This window comes from Mesoplodon densirostris, chromosome 11, assembly GCF_025265405.1.
Source record: "Mesoplodon densirostris isolate mMesDen1 chromosome 11, mMesDen1 primary haplotype, whole genome shotgun sequence".
In the NCBI taxonomy this organism is placed as follows: Eukaryota; Metazoa; Chordata; class Mammalia; order Artiodactyla; family Ziphiidae; genus Mesoplodon; species Mesoplodon densirostris.
Window position 1 is genome coordinate 28821310 of NC_082671.1, and position 12261 is coordinate 28833570.

General features: G+C 38.2%; 1 pseudogene; it reads left to right on the forward strand.

The window, feature by feature from the left end:
- The first annotated feature begins 10643 nt into the window (after positions 1 to 10643).
- On the forward strand, positions 10644 to 11290 carry LOC132499310 (large ribosomal subunit protein uL1-like; annotated as a pseudogene).
- Positions 11291 to 12261: the final 971 nt, after the last annotated feature.

A 12261-nucleotide genomic window follows, 5' to 3' on the forward strand; every position in this document is an offset into this window, starting at 1 on the left:
TCTGGGGAATTTTAATAGACAAAATGTGATTCCTTGTCACAAAGGCTGCTTTTTATTATATTGTAATTGTGATTAAAATCTCACATTAAGTTGGCTATTTAAGTTAATCCTTTCCTCAAAATTGGATCTGTCTTTTTTTTTTCTCATTTACTCTGTCATTTTCCAAACATTGTCACTTTTTAATGCATCTGTATGCTAGAAATCGACAAGAATGGCCCCACTATCCTCGGCCTTTGAGTATTACACCTTAAATGTAGATTAGCTTCACTCAGAATTTGAGATTGCCACACATCTATTCAGGCCCTGTTTTTTTTAAGAAATATTTGAAGTATCTCTTTTTTTCCCCCCAACACCCCTAAGGAGCAGATAAACTAATTATAGTGGGCATGATTAGGTTGCCGTCCTCTGTAAAAGGAACACCAGCCATGATCCATCAACATTAAACCAAATACTTAGAGCCAAAAAGAGATAAAGGTAGCTTCTTAGGCCCTTAAATTAAGGACAAATTTTTAATTTTTTACATTGCTTCTCTTTTCTAGTTGCCAACCGTGTGTGTGTTTGTGTTCAGGGGTGGCTATTGAAGTTGAACTACGGCTCTAGGTGATGCTTTGGTTTTCTTAATCTCAAGAAAAGAGAAGCAATAAAAATGTAGAATGATTATCAGGAGAAGGTGACTTCTGTAAATGTGGATAGAAAAATGGAAATATAAGAGCCAATTAGAAGATTTACAAGCCAGATTATTTTTGAAAACTATTTTCAACAACAAGAAGATTACACTTTCCCTACAAATAAGTTCTGCTGGAATGGAAGTAACATGAACACATTCAAGCTTTGGCTCAATAAATATCAAATGTTATTTAATTTAGATTATTTAAAGAAGACTCATGTAAAGAGAATATTTATTATCATGCTCTTAACATTATCTTTAATTTTAAAAAAATAGAAATATTAGTATTAGAAGAGAATTTCTGCTTGTCCAGTCACCATCTTCACATTCCACATGTTCTTTTGCCAAGCACAAAGAGAAGCAATGAAGCAGCCTTACCTGTTTCTTATTAAAGAATCCTGAATGCTTTTACTTGGAGAAAGGCAAAGGAATACTCTTAGCCATTTAGAAACACTCAACCAAAAGACCTCAAAATGTGATTGGCTGGTTACAAGAATAATCTGTCTTTTGCTTTCTGAGACACCTGAGCAGTCATGACAAATTGAACCTAGAAAAATAATTGGTTGTTTTACTATTAAAACCAACATTCCATTCTGGTCTTTATTTTCTCTAAATCATCTTTTCTTTAAATTGCCCTTTCTCTAAACTTAACAAAATACTTCTTTGATAAAACTGCTATTTTTTATAAAACATTCCAGTTTCCTCAACATAAATTTTGCTTTATTGAAAGTCTACCAATGAAATGTAGTGCAGACTTATCTCCAGGTTTTAAGTGGTACCCAATAATGAAAAATGCCACCAGCCACTTTTGTAATAACGGCATCTATAATGCCATCATGTATGCAAGCAATAAAACTCTACAGGGTAGGTTTTACACTGAACTTTTAATGTGAACGTTCCTAGCCAAAAGGATATAGAGAATTAACTCCTAGGAGTGATACTGTGATTCAAATTGCTCAGTATAGGGAAAAGAACGTATGTGTGGCCGGGGGGTGGGGGGGGGAGGGACAACATTATTCCTTGGATTCAAGTAACCATCAAAAGCCTTTTTATTTTTTTCTTTTTAAATTTTTTTAAAGCCTTTTTTTTTTTTTTTTGCAAAGGGTATGTATGAGTGGTTAAAAACAGTTAAAGCACATCTGCACTACTTTATCAAGTTACATTTCATTTTCCATGAAGTTTAATATAGCTTGGTGTACTTATATTCACTGGGTAAGCTACCCAAATTAAAACAACAACAGGTTTTTTTTTTTTTTTTTTTTGCGGTACGCGGGCCTCTCACTGTTGTGCCCTCTCCCGTTGCGGAGCACAGGCTCCGGATGCGCAGGCTCAGCGGCCATGGCTCACGGGCCCAGCCGCTCCGCGGCATATGGGATCCTCCCGGACTGGGGCACGAACCCGTATCCCCTGCATCGGCAGGTGGACTCTCAACCACTGTGCCACCAGGGAGGCCCACAACAGTTTTTTTTAATTACCACACTTTTTATTGTCTTCTTTGTGGAAACAGGAAACAGATCTAAATTCCCCTTTAAATTTTAGATCTCATTTCTGATTATACTCAAAGCCTTAAGTTCTTATTCTGAGCATATGTAATAATGATCTTTCTGAGCTGGATATATCCTGAGGAAAAGACACCAACAGGAGCAAATAAACTTCTAGGGAACAAAGGTCTTTTTTTCTTTTTTTCTTTTTTTTCTTTTTTTTCAGGTATCCTTGCTATAATGCACAGTAGAACATACATTAAATTTTTCTACATCACATAATGTTCCTGTTAGCGGGTCTAAGATTAATCACATGGTATTTATAAGCTAAAATTAATTCAAAAGGCAAGAATGTTGTAATGTCATCATTCTTAACTTTTGTATTCTTCAAGAATATATTAATATAAAATCTGTGGCTAACCTGTTCTTATTCTTAGGACTATACTGGACATCTGTAGTGGATCATGTTACTTTTTCATTCTCATCCAATTTTACTAAAATCAGATTGCTTTTTATTTTCATATTACTATCTACTATAGAGTCTCCAGATTTAGAAAATAGGAGTATGATATATAAAAGACCACTAGATATACTTTTAAAACCCTTTCTATGAATTTATGCATACATGTATATATGTAAAAGCACTGTTGATTTCCAATTCTGTTTTTCCATAGGAATGAAATTTTTATAGAAAGTATTCTTTTTAACTTAAATATTTTAACATAAATTATATACATGGATTTTTAGTATATACATGGATTTTTAGTATAATTCATTCTTATGTATGCCCTGTAATCATGTTGTCATGAAAGGGTAACTTTGCTTTCTTTACTGATGTGGTAGAGAGGAATAAGATTAGGAACTGAAACAAGCAAGAACAGACAGAGAGGTGGACAGAAAGAGTCCCTTGGTCTCCAAATCAGAGCAATATATGCTAAGATAAATGAAAAACACTTAAACTGCAGAGGGATATAAACTACAAGATGTAAATCTATGTAATTGCACACTGATGGGATCCATTATACCTGGGCCTTTCACCTTGGCCTCTAAATTATACCACTAGTATCTTGTCATGACTTTTTCTTTAGACCTAAAAAAAAGAATTAATTCTATTGGACTATTTTCTGCACTGTTTACTGACATAAAAAATCCCTCTAAAGTCAATCATGGTCTGTATTCTACTTTCTGGACTGAACATTTGGCAGAAAATAGTGTCTTTTCTGTCTTTTGAGATGAAATAGCACATGGCTTCTACAAGATAGTTTTTAACTCATTGGGGGTCACAGAGTTACATGATGTTTACCCCTTCCTAAAATTCATTATAGATTGAATTAGTGAGATTAGGTAGATTTAGTGAGAAATTAAATCAAGAAATATTGTAGCATATTTGAATAAGTGAATACCAAATACATAGAGTGATATATATATATATATATATATATATATGGGTTTGGGAAGAGAGATAATAGTCTATGGGGACCATTATGATAACAATTACATTATATATTACACATTATACGGATGTTGAAATGTATCGCTTGGGGGTGGTCTCCCTTCATTAGCAATCATGTCTGTATATAAAACTTTGGAAGCTTTTGTTTGTTGTACCAAACTAGCATTTCATTTTATGAGTGACAATTGACTGATATTCTTGAATAAGTGTTATCTGGGTTTTTGAATTGTTGACTGATCAGTTTGAAATGTGTATTAGCAAAATTTTAGAGTTAACTCAAATGTGAGAAAGTGTACACAAAAAGTAATTTTTCTCTTCTAGCTATATGACTGTAAAATACTTGCAGATAGTGTATATATTGTGTAACATATGTATATTTGGTCATAAAGGCAGAGAATTGGAAACATTGTAAAATTAAGCACTTTAATTCCTATTAAATATTAAACACTTGTATCTTGTAAATAAATACATCTTTAAATGAATTCTAAAGACTTAGATGTTATTTGAGCTAGGATTATGTATGTTCAGTTCACAATGATTTTGGTTGTCAGAAATTTTGGTTGATTCAGAAAAAAAGTTACTCCTTAATGTACTGATGTTCCTTTCCACCTCCAATCCCACCAAAACCTGTGTAAATATTTCAAGAATAATATTATTCAGTATTATTTCATAAGTAAAATATTTCCAGAGATAATCCTCTTTAGACATTCATTACCTTTTTCAGGCCTTGAAGAACTATTTATTGATACTTCCAAGCAGTTGGCATCAGCTGTTGCCCTTGGTCCATCGATATGACTTGTTTGTGTCCACCTTACACCAGAATGGAAATTGTGGCGGAGAGAGCCAGTGTGGCCTATTTCAGAGCTTCTCAAACTTTAATATACATAGGAATCACCTGAAGATCTTACTCAAATGCAGATTCTGATTTAGCAAGGTCAGTGATGAGGCATTTGTTGTTAACAAGGTCTCTGGTGGTGTTGATGCTCCTCAAGCCATTCTTGGAGTAGCAGGCTTATAGTGGAAGGGACTTAGTCATAGACAACTGGCTAGAAATCCCTGGCTCTGTCACTTACTCTTTGTCACTTCAGGCACGAACTCCTTGAAAAGTTGTGGCCCTTAAATGAGATAATACTATAGTATATTGTCTGGCCCATAGGAGACATTCAGTAAGTGATTGTTAGTATTATTAATAGAGATCATTTAGTTAACAGGGAAGTCTGCCACCCTGACTATACATTAGAATCACTTGGGGAGTAGTTAAACCAAGCCATGCTCCAGCCTCACCCTCAGAAATTCTATTTGTGGGGGTTGGGCTGTGGGCTTGAGTATTTTCAAAAATTCCCCAGGTGATCCTGATGGGAAACCTCACTTGAGAAACTGATTGCATATTTACTCAGTGCTTGGTCCTATGTTAAGCATTCTATAAACACATTATTCCACATAAGCCTCACAACAGCACTCTTAACATTTTCATATAAGTAAGCAGGTTTAGAGAGGTTAAGTAATTTGTCACTCAGCTCTTGATGTCCTCTCTTCCTCCCTTACCCTCCCTTACAGTTCAGTCATTATAGTCACTCCTTTGTGTTCAATTCACTCTCTAGCTTTGTCTTGTTTGGCAAAACCAAAACCTGGTTGACTCAACTCTGTCTTCTCCATGCCTACAGCCACGCAGCCAGACAAAATGAACAACTATACTGATTGGTCTCATTTTAAATTCATTACTAGATTACCATTTCACACCTCCTTTCTCCTCAAACCTCCAACACCTTCTCCCTCATCCTCCACCCAGCTGATGACCTTCTTCCCTACTTTACTCAGAAAATTAAATTGGCAGGGGACTTCCACAGCCTCCCACAACCGAATCTACCCATCTACCAGCACAGGTTCCACATAGTCTATCTTCCTGCCCATCCATGTTCCTGCTTAAACCTGGTCTCTACTTGTGTGCCATATCCTGCCCCCATGCACCTTCTCAAGGATGCTGCTCCAGCCATTAGCCTTTTCTTATACGATATCAGTTTTCCCTCTTAACTAAATATGCCTATCAGCAAACACATCTGTTATAATTTTTCCCAACCTAAATAAACCTCTTCACTTCACTTCCCCTGGCAGCTACCAGCCATATTCCCCTCCCTTTTGGAGCAATAGTTGAGTTTTCTATACCTGTTTCCAGTTCCTCTCTTCCCATCCTTTCCTGAATGTACCCCAGTCAGGCTGAACAACTGATCTTTCCCCATAAAACCTACTCTGTCCATAATTTTCTCCATCTCAGTTAATTGCAACTCTGCTTTTCAAGTTGCTTAGGCCAAAAGCTTTCATCTTTGACTCCTCTCTTTCTGAGACTACACAGCCAGTACATCAGGAATTTATATTAGCTCACCTTCAAAATATACCTAGAATCAGATTCTCTTTCATCAGTTCCACCGCTACCTACTTTTCTGGCCTAAACCATCATCATCTCTTGCTACATTATTTCAGTAGCTTTCTAATTAGTCTCAAGTCTTCCAGTCCTCCCTCCACCCTTCCATTATTAAATAGGCAGCCAGGGGAGTCTGTTAAAACAGAAATCAAATTATGTTGCTTCTTTACCCCAGTCCCTCCAGGGGCTCCCATTTCACTCAGAATAAAAGCCAAAGTACTTTGCCCTCACATGGTTCTATATCTCTGCCGCCCCCCACCCTCCCACCCCATACCATACATTTTGCTTTTCCTGAAGCAAGCCAAGTACACTTCAGCCTTACATCACAGACACTGTTCCTTCTTCCTGCAGTGCTCCTTCCCCAGATGTCTGCATAATGAACACCTTTTGCAAATTAAAGCCTGCTCGGATCTCACCACCACCTCACTTAACTGCCTCCGCTACAACAGCACCCCATGCTGCCCTAATCTGATCTGTTTTTTTCCCGTAGCACTTAACATCTTGTTACAAATTAGATAATTAGCTGTTTATTTTTTATTGTCTGTCTACACCTGCTAGAACATAAGCTCCATAAAGGTAAGGATTTTTACCTGTTTTGACCACTGATGTCCCCAGTCCCCAGTACTTGGGGTTGCTTGGCACATTGTAGGCACTCAGTGAATACTTACGTGGTGGGACTTCCCAGGCAGTCCAGTGGTTAAGACTCTGCGCTCCCACTGCAGGGGGCATGGGTTCCATCCCTGGTCGGGGAGCTAAGATCCCGCATGCTGCACAAAAGCTAGGTTATATAAAATTACAAAAATGAACAGAACTGTTCTTCCAAAACATCAAATTGTTATGGGTATAGACCTTTGGAATGGAGGCTGAGAGGAAAAGAAATCAACATTTTATATAGCTAAATTGTTTTAATAACAAAGCCAGATTCCTGATAGTGTTTAAAACAGTCAAGGACTTCAAAATACAATGGTGAAAATCTTAGTTAACCTTCGCACGACGGATTCTTGTTTTTTTTTTTAATTAATTAATTAATTAATTTTTTTTTGGCTGTGTTGGGTCTTCATTTCTGTGCGACTGCTTTCTCTATTTGCGGCAAGTGGGGGCCACTCTTCATCGCGGTGCGCGGGCCTCCCACTATCGCGGCCTCTCGTTGCGGAGCACAGGCTCCAGACGCGCAGGCTCAGTAGCTGTGGCTCTCGGGCCTAGTTGCTCCGAGGCATGTGGGATCTTCCCAGACCAGGGCTCAAACCCATGTCCCCTGCATTGGCAGGCAGATTCTCAACCACTGCGCCACCAGGGAAGCCCCGGATTCTTGTTTTTTAAAAAATCAGTCTCAGCCCACTCTCACCACCACTACCACCACCACACCTGGTCTATGAGGCAATTAGAGGCAGCTGGTTACTGTTCCAGAAGGAGTCAGAGGTGATGAAGGATACACGTCCTGAGGAAGTGGGGCTGTAGAGTGGACCTGACAGGGTTTGGATAATGAGCTCCCAGTCTGGAGTCACTCTCTTATAGAGGAAATGATTCATGTGTTGTTTTGGTCTTGTATTTAAGTAGAAACAAATCCAGGTTGCTTTGTCTTAATAAAGGAAACTCTGCTTTTATACAGTGAGATTGGACCATGTAGTCCATTATGGTGTTTTCACAAGAAAAAATATTTTTAGATCGCTTACATATATGGTTATCATACACTGACCAAAATTAAGTATATTATTTCTATATAGAATCATGTCCAAAGGTGGAAGAAACATACCTCATCCTAAAGATCATCTTGTAGTTTGTCAATATCTTTTCCATCATTATGTGTATATGTATGTCTGTGTGTGTGCTTCGGGAGTGGAAGGCAGGCAGGCACAGACTACAGGGAGAATGAACCAAAGGGTCCAGGCTCATAGTTGTAAATATAGGAGAAGGGACAATCAATAAAGAAAAAAATATTTGCTAAAAAATCTTGATACTTTTCTGAGTATACCTTTTTTGTTAAGTTTTGACTTTTGAGCCATCTTAGTGTTTTATTGACACAAACACACATAATAAAAAATGATGAAAAAATCTGAAATGGGGGCTTCCCTGGTGGCGCAGTGGTTGAGTCTGCCTGCCGATGCAGGGGACACGGGTTCGTGCCCCGGTCCGGGAAGATCCCACATGCCGCGGAGCGGCTAGGCCCGTGAGCCATGGCCGCTGAGCCTGCGCGTCTGGAGCCTGTGCTCCGCAACGGGAGAGGCCACAGCAGTGAGAGGCCCGCGTTCCACCAAAAAAAAAAAAAAAAAAAAAAAAAAAAATCTGAAATGGAATATAAATACAAATGAACATATGTCAAATAATAGCAAATGAATAACATAACCACTCTGAAGATAAAAATTAGAAGAACTAATGCACACTTCTGAACACAGCATGTATATGTTGACTATACATGCTTAAACTAAAGGCAAATAGAATTATAAATACTGAATTCTAGGTCATTGGTTTGTTTTACCCAGTGGTATGACTTAGCATTTCTAACATTACTTTTACTGAGTTCAACTGAGCAAATAATAGGTTGAGCATAATGGGAGCCAAATTTCTCAGTGTCAGAGAAGGCAGTTTCAATATGGAAAAGGAGGAACGTGATACTAAATTCTGTGTTGTTGGACTAGAAATACAGGTATCAGTATGAAAACATGATTTTATAAAGTTAGCTAACTGGGTATAGATAGTTATAATACATTTATAGACATATGTGTATGTGTGTGTGTTTGTGTGTGTACATGAGCATATATTTCCTAGCTGACTGCTGTGAGGGTCTAGAAGCAATGACAGCCCTGTAGCAATGAGCATACCTATGTTGGTTTCTAAATACCATTTCCACTAAAAGGAACCAGAGCTCCCTGAAAAACTAGCTGATTCTAGAGCTAGAGCAGAGAAAATTCAAGATAAGCCTGGGATATCATATTGTGCCAGAAAGTGAAAAAGTACCCAAAGAATGATGGGGACATGTCAAAAGAGCTTGAAGAGGCTCCAGCTGGCAAAATCTGGGACAGTTGAACATGAAAATTAAAAAAATGGTAGTTATATGTTAATTATATGTCACTGAAGTGGGGGTGAGGAGAAAGGACGATGGTAATGGATTAAAATCCGTTGAATAAAATAGGAACACATGGATTCAAACTGATAATGAATGAATGAATGAGGAAAAATGAAAAACTCTTCCCTGGAATTCCCTGACAGTCCAGTGGTTAGGACTCCGTGCTTCCACTGCAGGGGGCACGGCTTCGATCCCAGGTTGGGGAACTAAGATCCCGCATGCGGCATGGGGTGGCCAAAAATCAGTCAATCAGTCACTCAATAAGTAAAAAAAAATTTAAAAAGAAAAACTCTTCCTTATAATAGAATGCAAACAAGTAAATGTAGAAGGAATAATAAAGTTAAAAAAATAGCATTTGACAAAACATTGTAATAATTCAGGTAAGAATCATCAATGGATACTATAACTAATGGGTAAAAAATTCTTGAAGACGAGTATATCTACATAGTCTCAAAGTTGTACCCACAAACTTCTTATTAATTACAGAAGGGAAAAAAATAACTTTACAATGGAAAAACTTGGTGGACAGCACCTTAACCAAGTTAATATCATCAGTAAGGACAAACTGGTATCCTGGGCCTCTTGATCTGAAGCACTAAGAACACAGCATCACTTCTGGGGTAATCCTGCCCAAAGTGCAGAACCTCAACCTAATCATGAGGAAATAACAGACAAACCCAAACTGAGAACTATTCTACGGAATACCTGGTCTATATTCGTCAAAAATGTTAAGGTCATGAAATACAAAGACAGACTGAGGAACTTTTCCAGAATAAATGACTAAAGAGACATTACAGCTAAATGCAATGTGTATGTAATCCTGGATCGAACCTAAGCCAGAATATTTTTTTTCTACTATAAAGTTTTTATTGAGACCATTGGTGAGAAATTAATAACATCTGGATTAGAGCATCACATTGTATCTGTTAATTTTCTTGTTTCAGCAGTTGCAATGTAGTTATGTAAGAGAATATCCTTGTTCTTGAAAATATTCAAGTATTTCAGGGTAAAAATGCATCATATCTTCAATTTACTGTCAAATGGTTCAGAGATGAAAGAGGGAGAGAGAATAATTAAGCTAATGAAGTAAAATGTTAATAGAGAAACTGGACGAAAGGTAAACTAGAGTTTTTGTAATATATTTCTAACTTTTGTTTAGGTCTACATGTACATCTGTGCTCCCAGTGAAATGGGCACTGGTTCCATCCCTGGTGGGGGAACTAAGATTCCCGCATGCCGCTCAGCGTGGCCGAGAAAAACAAAACAAACAAACCCCACAAAACATGTACAGGTATTTCAAATAAAATTTTTTAATGTTTTTATGGAGTTTAACCTAGCTATTTTCCTGAGATGTTTTGTAAGCCAATTGCAACTTTCCTTTACTTCATCTCTCTTCATACAAATAAAAATTATTTCATAAAGATATATAAAGAAAAGCAACTTAAATTGTCCCAGGACAAAACAATAGTATAAAGAAATAGTTTGTCTTGAGTCGTTCACTCATTCAACATCTAAATATTGAGTGTTGCTCTTTTCTGGTTATTGTGGCACAAGGCACCATGAGCAGCAAAGTCTCCCACGACGCCCTCTACGAGGCGGTGCTGGAAGTCCTTCACGGGAACCAATGCAAGCGCCAGAAGGTTTTGGAGACAGTGGCCCTTCAAATCAGCCTGAAGAACTGTGACTCTCAGTAAGACGAACGCTTCTCAGGCACCGTCAGGCTTAAGTCCACTCCTTGCCTCAAGTTCTCCGTATGTGTTCTGGGGGACCAGCAGCATTGTGATCAGGCCAAAACTGTGGATATCCCCCAAATGGACATCGAGGTGCTGAAGAAACTCAACAAGTATAAGAAACTGGTCAAGAAGCTGGCCAAGAAGTACGATGCCTCTTTGGCTTCAGAGTCTCTGATCAAGCAGATCCCATGAATACTGGGCCCAGGCCTGAAAAAGGCTGGCAAGTTCCCTTCCTTGCTGACCCGCAATGAGAACATGGTGGTCAAAGTTGATGAAGTCCATGATCAAGCTCCAGATGAAGGAGGTACTGTGTCTGGCAGTGGCTGTTGGCCACGTGAAGATGACAGATGAGCGTGTGTACAGCATCCACTTAGTTGTCAACTTCCTGGTGTCATTGCTCAAGAAAAATTTGGCAGAACGTCCAGGCTTTGTACATTAAGAGCACCATGGGCAAGCCCCAGTGCCTTTACTAAGGAACAGCTTACTAAGCCATATTCCCACCATTAAAATAAATAAATAAATAAATATTGAGTGTTTCCTATATACTGGTTGCTTATTGTATCAATATTTAAGGTCTAGGATTACTTTGAATAAACTGAGAGTAGGTTTCGTTTTTTTTTTGAAAATTGTAAAGCACTACAGCATTTATTTATTTTTAACATCTGTGTTGGAGTATAACTGCTTTACAATGTTGTGTTAGTTTCTGTTGTATAACAAAGTGAATCAGCTATACGTATACATATATCCCCATATCCCCTCCCTCATGTGTCTCCCTCCCACCCTCCCTATCCCACCCCTCTAGGTAGTCACAAAGCATGGAGCTGATCTCCCTGTGCTATGAGGCTCCTTCCCATTAGCTATGTCAATGCCACCCTCTCACTTCGTCCCAGGTTTTATTCCTGTCCTGCCCCTAGGTTCTTTAGAACCTTTTTTTTTTTTTTTTTAGATTTCATATATATGTGTTAGCATACAGTATTTGTTTTTCTCTTTCTGACTTACTTCACTCTGTATGACAGACTCTAGGTCCATCCACCTCACTACAAATAACTCAATTTTGTTGCTTTTTATGGCTGAGTAATATTCCATTGTATGTATGTGCCACATCTTCTTTATCCATTCATCTGTCAATGGACATTTAGGTTGCTTCCATGTCCTGGCTATTGTAAATAGAGCTTCAGTGAACATTGTGGTACATGTCTCTTTTTGAATTATGGTTTTCTCGGGGTAAATGCCCAGTAGTGGGATTGCTGGGTTGTATGGTAGTTCTATTTTTAGTTTTTTAAGGAACCTCCATACTGTTCTCCATAGTGGCTGTATCAATTTACATTCCCACCAACAGTGCGAGAGGGTTTCCTCTTCTCCACACCCTCTCCAGCATTTATTGTTTGTAGATTTTTTGATGACAACCATTCTGACTGGTGTGAGGTGACACCTCATTGTAGTT